The 9,199-nt window shown below is 32.2% G+C and overlaps 1 long non-coding RNA gene across 3 annotated transcripts; it reads left to right on the forward strand.

Moving 5' to 3' along the window:
• Positions 1 to 5,930: 5,930 nt before the first annotated feature.
• Positions 5,931 to 9,097, forward strand: LOC132188696 (uncharacterized). Of its 3 annotated transcripts, none has more exons than XR_009440908.1 (6): positions 5,931 to 6,406; positions 6,522 to 6,627; positions 7,385 to 7,454; positions 7,560 to 7,749; positions 7,855 to 7,891; positions 8,659 to 9,097. It is a non-coding gene; the product is annotated as an uncharacterized LOC132188696 (long non-coding RNA). The 3 variants fall into 3 exon arrangements; XR_009440907.1 differs by having other exon boundaries at positions 7,560 to 7,722; XR_009440909.1 differs by lacking the exons at positions 5,931 to 6,406; positions 6,522 to 6,627 and adding an exon at positions 6,885 to 7,017 and having other exon boundaries at positions 7,560 to 7,722.
• Positions 9,098 to 9,199: the final 102 nt, after the last annotated feature.

The following is a 9,199-nucleotide window of genomic DNA, read 5'->3' on the forward strand; positions in this document are numbered from 1 at the left end:
GATTTCAAACTCAAGGTTCCAGAATATTCCACCTTGAGTTTGAGGGAGGATGTTAGAATATATGGAAAATATATTATATTTTCCATATATTCCATAATTATGCTGATATTGAAATATTCTTTATTTATGGGTTAATTGTAATTAATCATATATTGAGATTGTAATCAAATCAAGGGAATTTGATTACCAAACTTATATTTAGACATTACCCTATAAATAGGGACCTTTGTATTGTAGACAAATTAAGTTAATGAGCACAATGTAGCCCTTAGGGGTATTCCGAGTGGTGGACGTAGGTGTCTAACACCGAACCACCCGTAAGTTCTTTGTGTTTATTTTCTATATTGTTTCCGCTTATATTCTCCCATAATCATTATTTCAACATTATTGATTCCACAAGGTAGTCATCTACAGTGGAGGCATTTACATACACCTGTGTCACCAAAATAATGCTCTTACACTACGTCATTTTAAGGAATCAAGCATCTTTACCCATTCACAATAACATATGTTTAAGAAGTCATGTTTCATAACAGAAAAGAAAATAAGAATTTAATCCTGGACAATGTAATAGACATTCTGCTCATGCTGACAGAAATTATACTTGGGCTTCTCAAATATGAAATACCCATTAAGCTTTGAAAGGAAAGCCCTAGTTAAATTAGGTAGAAAGTGACATACACTCTTTAAGACAGATTCGACGCGAGCTGGTTGCTTTGCCTGCCAGAATAAAAATCCAAGAACTATACGCTGGAAAATTTCCTTCAATGGCTTTATGATCGACTTCTGCAAGAGTGTTTCTTCAGTCTCTTCAGTTTTGCTATTTGCATTTCCAAACTGTCCTGCAGAATTTAGTAGTGCAAGTCCAACAACTTGTGCAGGCAACCCCGCTACTGCAATCAAAGCAGTAAAGCCTCCAAGGCTGAAAATTTACCATGATTCACACACTTATCATTTTCTACGACAACTTAAAAGGAAAATAGATAAAGCCACACTCAAGATAGTTACAAATGATTACAACATTGGGATTGGACGTGTTTTGTTTCACCACGATTTCTTAGGAGGTGGGTGTTCTGCAATTCTGCTTTCTACTTGAGCCTACAAAGTCATTCTTATCCAAATTGGGCTCCTCTACTCCAGATTTGTAGGGAGACTTATGTCTCTTATCCTCAGCTCTTAACAAGGGAATAATATTTCTCAGAAGTTGAAAACCTGGTAGGGGTGAAAGAGCTTTACCATCATCTCTCGTTGGCTTGTATGGGGACTTAGTACTGCTGTGTCTCCTTCGAGCCGGGCTGGCCGCAGAACCCTTGGCAGGAGATGAGACTTCATATTCGAACCTCGATGAATGCCTCATGCTGATTCTCATTGGGCTGGTATTTCTCAGCATCACGTTTTCCTGTCTTTGTCCGAGTGAGCATTGGATGGGAGGGGGATGGACTGTTGGGTAATGAGAGATTTTGGTCATTGGCAAGAGATGGAGATCCGTGTGATGCAGGGAGTGATATGGAGGTGTCACGGACTGATTCAAGGCTGTCTAGTGAGGCCAAGGGCGGACATGGGTCTGTAGAAAAAGTAGGTACAACAGTGTGTGCAGGTCCGTGTACTGCAGGTAAGGCTGTTAAGTGAACGAAGCGTCTCGCGAGCAAGCTCGGGCTCGGTTCGCATAAGCTCGGCTCGTGCTCGAGTCGAATATTAAATGAAGCACTTCATGAACACAAATCCTAGCTCGAATATTAAACGAAGCAAGCTCGGCTCGACTCGGCTAAGCTCGTGAACAGCTCATATAAGCTCGTGTGTGTATATATATAAAAACTAAGTAATACATAATTAATTATAAATCTCATAATTATTAAAACCTTAAAATTGCATTTATATTTAAGCGTTAGAGAATGAAAAATTCTAGACCCTTCGAGATCAAAAAGAGAGAGAACAATCATTAAAAAGACCTCGATTCAATTAGAGCAGACCCAAACGAAAGGAAGAAGAATCAAGCAGAAACTATTGAGGGAGATTGCGAAAGGCATAAACTATTGAAGAATCAACCAGACCCAAACACTATCACTACCTGTCTGGTGAGCGAGATGAGCGAGAGTGAGAGAGTGGGAAATGAGAGTTCAGGTGGAAGATCCGTTGTGACTGGTGAGGGGGATTGAGAGAGAGACATTAAAAAAAATATTTTTTTGTAGGAGGCGTTGTCCCAATGCAATCTGAATGCAACCTGTTAACTTGTCCCACATTTTTAAGAAAACATCAATCTCCAAGTTTGCTTATCTATAAAAGGATATATATCATCTCTCTTTGAAACCAAATGCCTGTATTGACTCAGGCTCCATACTCGACTAGCTAGGTTAAGCAAATACTCATATGCAAACTAACTTCTTAAGCCGTTTAAGAGTACTTGAAGTTAAAAAAAAAAATTTAAAACAAAACCATTAAATATAAGAGCCAGCTCGCGAGCTGGCTCGGCTCGACTTATTATTAGCTCGAGTTCGATTATTTTAGCTCGCCCTTAAGCTCGACTCGAGCTCGAGCTCGAGCTTGAGTAAAATTTAAACGAGCCAAGCCTGAACAAGGGAAGCTCGCTCAAGCTCGGCTCGTTTACACCCATAACTGCAGGGAGTGATATGGATGTAGGGGTGTAAGCAAGCTAATACAACTCGACAGCTCGCTCGGTACCCGCTCGGTTAAGCTCGATCCAAATTCGAGCTCGACACTGTACAAGCCCGCTTGTTACTGTTAAAACCCGCTCAATTAGTTAGTGATACATACCCGGCTCGCTCGATAAAACTCGACGGGGACTCGTAAGCTCGATTCGTTTAAGACTCGAACCGGCTCGGTAGCACGACTCGTTAGCTCGTTCATATATATATATATATATATATATATATTACAAAAAAAAATAGTTATATATATTTAAATATGTATATTAGTAATTACATAATATATGTTATATGAATTATTTAATATTTATGTATATGTATTAGTTGACATACTAACTAGTTAGATCATAAATGAACATATTATCTAGTTAATCAATATATATTAAGTAAATATAATTAAGTACATGTTACTCAATACTTCTATGTATATTACTTATTTTATTATACATGTGTTATATATTAGTATTAACATACTAACTAGTAACTAGTTAGTTAATAAACTAACATATTAACCAAGTTAATATATATTAAATTACTAACTTAGTATAATTAACTATAGGTTATTTTGACAAAGAAAAAATTATATGTTACTTAATATTTGTATGACGATTATATATACGAATATATAATATACATACTTGTTAGTTAACATATAAGTTACTAACTTAGTATTACTGAGTAAGTTAACTATTTCCCTTTTACAAAAACAAAAATAAAGTAAGCTAATCAACACAAGTTACATAAATAGTAACTAATATGAAATATCATGACATATGATTAAGTTGTTAACTAATTAAATCTATAACTATATTGAATAGTTAAAATACAAGCAAATATTAACAAATTATATATATATATATAATATGACATAAGTTATAAGAATACAAGTTCATATTAAAACAATAATGGACAAAGTTTTCCTTCAAACTGGATTGGAGGAATTTCCTTCAACCTAATCTATAAAAGTGACATGTATTCATTTTTTTTATTAACATGTGAAATGCACATGAGTTTTTAATAAAATGTATTCCAACTTTGTCCTTATTATTAAAAAAAATGTGTATCTTACATGTTCAAGGGACACGTGTCACTTTTATAGACTAGGTTGAAGGAAATTCCTCCAACCCAGTTTAGAGGAAAACTTTGTCCAACAATAATTAAGTACCTAGAGACTTAGTTCAAATGTATGTTATAAACTTATAAGTCCTTATAAATTATACTTATACATATATACAAACGCTTTTTTTTTAACCATTTTCTCTTAATTTCGTAGCCATTTTTTAAACCATTGTTTTTTTACCAATTTTTAAACTGACTTTGTTTTACACATAAACAATTGTTTAACTATTTATTTCTTACTCAAAGAGTCAAAAACGACGTAGTTTTGCACTCTTAAAAAGTGATGGGTTCATTAATGTTAAAAAATTATGTCTTAAAAAACTGGTTTAGCCTTTAAAAAAAATGGATTTGCGCCACATGTCGCAATTTATTAAAAAAAAAAGTCAATAGTATTCAATTCGTAGCATTAAACCATTAAAAATTGAATTAATACTATGCTATCTAGTATCTTCATATCTTCTTCAACCTTTAATTTTTGAAAGTCTCATAGTTCAAAATGGAAACAAAAAAAAAAAAATTAATAAATGATCCAAAGATGGAAAGTCTCATTCGAAAATTATCCTCTTTTCCAATTTCATGATTTTCCAACTGACCAAGGTTCAAGTCCTTAAATCATTCCATAAAGGATCAGTAATAAAAAATGTTAATAAATTATAATTTACAAAAACTCACTTAGCCACTTGCATTAAATTTTTTTATTTGAATATGTCATGAATTATTGAATTTTCATATATGAGGAGTATAACCAATTATTCACCTAGTATAAGCGTTAGATCAATTTTTAATGCAATATAACAAATTGCTATTAGATAGTGTTCAAAAAACAATTACTCTTTAGACAATATTTAAACAAATAATGTCCCATTTAAATAAATAAATAAATACAGATATTATTTTTTAATGGTATTACTAATAATTATTAACTTAATATATATTTTTTAAATACTTTAATGTCATTAATTAATACAAACAGTTCCCATTATAGTAATTTTTTAAAAATACTACCAAGTTAATGATAGTTAATGCCAAAAAGCAAAACCGGTGCTAATTAAGGATTTATATTTAAATCACCTAAATTATCGTGAAAATGCACTAAAGCGTTCAATTTTTTTTATTAAATGTGAGCCGTTGATGAGTGATTGTGGGTTACAGTTATAAGGCATAAATTCACATGGAAATAATCTCATGTCCCGCATGTCCATCACAGCTTAAAGATCCAACGATTTTCATTTAATCATCAACTAAGATCTTTTATTCTATAGTTAGTATCAATCTTTTATATATATATATATATATAGTAGACTACTTAGTATATATTCTAACATATGAAATTATTAATATTAGTTTTTTTTTTCAACATATTGAATTTTTTTTAAATAAATTAAATTATAAAGAATTAAGCAATTTATACTAACACAATTATAAATTAAATCTTTTTTTTTTTCAACCCTAAGTCCCTAATTGGCTAATTATACTAAAAAGAGAATTAAATTTAAACATTTAAAGTTATTAAACAATTTAAACCATTCTTTTTTTAAAAAAAAATAAAAACAAAATACAAAATACATTTAAAGCTTAGATCAGTGTGACATGTGTCAAGTGAGTGGGTTACAGCTATATTATATATATATAGCACTTTGTATATTGGAATGCATACGGTGTGGCTAAGTGTACTGTCCTCCATATATTTCAACGACTAGGATTTAGTCGAAATTTGATATACGTTCAGGATGACTGCATAGAATTACAAAGCGTAGATCTCACAATAACGCGTGTATAGGAGATTAAATTCTGAAGAAGTTTTGATTTTTGAATGGCTGACATGTGGGCCCGTGAGGGAGAAAATCCCTCATTTTTCGGTGTCAACCTGGCCGTTAGATTTTTTAATCTTCTAATCCTAACCATTTGTTTCAGAATATTGAATATAAGGAAATTATATGGTGCTTTAATTTTTCATAGGATCTCTTTGTTTGATATAATCTGACAACTTAAAATTAATTAATAAATACTGAACGGTGAGGATCAACTTATATGTCGATTTTATATGTGAACACATGTAGGAAAAAAAAGCAGAAACTCTGTCTCTCATTATGAACGACGTGAAGTGCTCACACAATTTTTTTGAAGCAATTAATGCTTTGCATTCAATGCAATGGCTCCTCTCAACTACTTGTTATCAGAGAAAGGAAATTTAACGGCTTGATTTTCATTCTAGGGTTTATAGCATTTGATCTAATGGCTTCTAAGCCATCTAAACAAATTGGTTTTGAGATTCTAAAGGGTTTCAAAACCCTTTTCGCCGAGTTAGAACCAGACGGCCAAAAAATAATACAGAAAAGAAGGATTACCTATCCCATCTCGCCGCCGTTTCTCTGATTTTGTGTCTTTCTCTCCTCACACACGCCAATGGAAGAGGCAAACAATACTCTTGATCTAATTGATATGGTACTCATCATCGCCATTCGTCATTTGGTTTATTTGGGCGTGGATGTTTCTTGTTTCCCCATTTGGCTAGTCGCTCTCAATTTTCTTCCACACAAAATTGAGAGGAAGAGCATTCTGAATAGTCTGAATCAAGAACCCCCACAATATCTCTCGATTCTTCAAGAAGACTTCAAGCTACAGTTATGTTAAATTTTTCCTTTGACTTTCGTATCATTTTATTTCTAGTTGGAGTTCAATTTTCAGTATATCTAAGCTTGAATGTTAACGTGATTTTTTTGCTTTTTAATCTTTCAGGGACAACTGTTAAATTTTTCCCTCTTTGATCCTAATTGTCGAATCTGCAACTGTAAGCCACAACCCGCATCCAGAGACAACAACATACTGACTCTGTCACTCTAAGGTTATTTTCATTTGTTATGAAATTTGTAGTTGTTTTAATGTATGAACTGAAATTTTGAAAGTGGGTTTTGGTCAAATCTTTAAAATTTCTTGATTGATGCCGGTCTTTTTTGTTCAAGTTCTTGTTTGAAATTCGTACATAGTTTTATTTTTTATTATTATGTTTCTGAAATCAGTGGGATGATGTTCTTGAATTATTTATTTGTTAATTATTAATTGGATTTATCTTTTTTAATCCAAAATACTATACATTCTGGGTCTGCAATGTCCCTCCAGATATTGGGTTTGGATATATTTGTTTTCCGCTAGGTATGTAGGAAAGTTGCTTAAAGGACAGACAATTGAGGTCATTGGTGGTGGTCGTATTGGATCTACTTATGCCAGAATGATGGTAATTCCTTATTTTCTAAAATTTCAAATTGAATTTGTTAAATCTTTATGTCAATTTGCCTCACTAAGTTGAATATGTTGGATGCCTAATGACTAAGTTGATTAGTCCAGCAATCATCCATCATAAGTTATCAAACTTGATTGTTAGAAATAATTACTTTGAGTCGTGGGTTTTTGTAGCATTTACCGTGAATAATCCATGTTTTTTTGTTTTCTGTTCTTTTTTGTTGTTTCTGTTTTTAATTTTGGCTATGTTTGGTTGATGATAATTTTGGCTATGTTTTGTTTATGTGATTTTGCTTGTGTGCTACTTTAGTAAGTTTATGACTTTCATTGCCAACCTATACATACTTTCCTTGTTTCCTCAGGAATCTGTGAAGACCAAGCACCCTTAGCTTCATTATGAGTCAAAGTTATACATGCTTCTACAAGGAGGGAGTAAGTTTCCTCTTTTAGTCCTTTTGTCTATAGTGAGTTGATAGGAAGGGATTTAGTTAAAATCAATTTATGTATCTACTTATTTATCTTTTTATTTGTATGAAGCGAGTATCACCCATCTGAAATGGTTTGGTGTTGAGGGCGAGTACAATGTTATGGTTATTGACCTTCTAGGGCCAATCGAAAGTTTGCAATCCTAGAAGACTTGTTCAACTATTGCAATCGAAAGTTTTCTTTAAAAATAGTTTTGATGCTTGCAGATCAGTTAGTAAGTATTCAATGTTTTCAATGAAAGGTATATTTGGTAATATGTTATTACTTCTCCCAAAAAACAATGAAGGTATATTGGTTAAAATGGCTTTCATACTGATACTTTTCCTTTTCCTGTTTTTTTATTTAGATAAATAGAGTTCAGTTTAGGGCGCAAAGCTAATCAGGTAAACTTTTCTATATGGTATTCTTGCGTTTGTGTACGTTTTCATCTTCTGTTACTTTAAATACATGCAAACATTGGACCTTAGTACATAAATATCTTTGCATCAGGCCACCTTCAATTCTATTCAAGACTCTGTTTGGCTTTTGTAGGAAATATTGGACATCTTGAAAATGTGAATGTTGTGATAATATTTTGTAGCTATAGGTAATCATCAACAAAAGATTTTGTAGCTATGGTTGAACTGGTCTATGGTTTAATTGGTTGTTTTAGGGTTTCTTAGATATGTTTGCTGGGGATAGGGGCAAAGTATCAAATTCTGAAGAAGTATTGGCAATTGCTTGGTATAACACTTAGTAAGACCAAATGTATTTAGGTTATGGCCCTGTATAGGAATCCTTTAGTTGATTTTGCCGAGTTGATAAGTATAATATGTCCTTATGTGAAGAATGACTATTAGATCTCTCTTGCTGATGAAAGAAAATAGTCTATATAATAGGGGTATACCCTTTTCTTTCATGTTTTCATGGATGTTGGCCTCAATTACTAATGAATTTCTGGCTTCCTGATGCATTGATATGCTACTCATATTTTCCATGTTAGTATTTGTCGCTTGTTTGTCAATATAAAGTACCCCCACCAATTTTTCCTCTGTTCATGTGGTTTTCTTTTTGGTACAGAGAAAACAAAAATCTCACAGGAACAACTTAACCAATTTGAGATTTGTTTCTATAATTGTGTTTTTGACATGGATGCCATTATTTGTGTTAGGTGACGCCCGAGTTACAAAATGTTGGAAATGGAGGCTACGTTATATGAAACCAATGCAAGTGATCGATGGAAAATAGAATATTTTTATATGAAGTTTCCTCTACACATTACGATTTTCTGCATTAGTTATTTGATTTTTGCATTTTATATTTGCTTCGTGATTAATAATTTTTAATTTGTAATTGTAATTGAAGGTTGAAGCCTTGAATTTATGAGATTGTATTTGTAAATTTTAATTGTTTAGTGACTCAGTATAAAGTGAATATGTCAATTTGCATTTTTGCAGCAAATTGATTTTTAATTTATTAGATTGTATTTGTAAATTGTAATTGTTTAGAAGGGTTAAGTGAATGATAAAAGAAAGTGTAATTGTAAATTTGCTTGGTTTTACTTTTTGTAATGGATGGGGCTAATGGCATTTTTGGTTAATTGTGCTTGATTTTTGATTGTTTTTATTTCTAAATTCCATCTGAAACTTGGTTTTGAAAGTTGGAATTGGATTTTTAAGAATTTAAATTTTTTAAGAATTTTTTTTCTCCAT

This window comes from Corylus avellana, chromosome ca7, assembly GCF_901000735.1.
Source record: "Corylus avellana chromosome ca7, CavTom2PMs-1.0".
Classification (NCBI taxonomy): domain Eukaryota; kingdom Viridiplantae; phylum Streptophyta; class Magnoliopsida; order Fagales; family Betulaceae; genus Corylus; species Corylus avellana.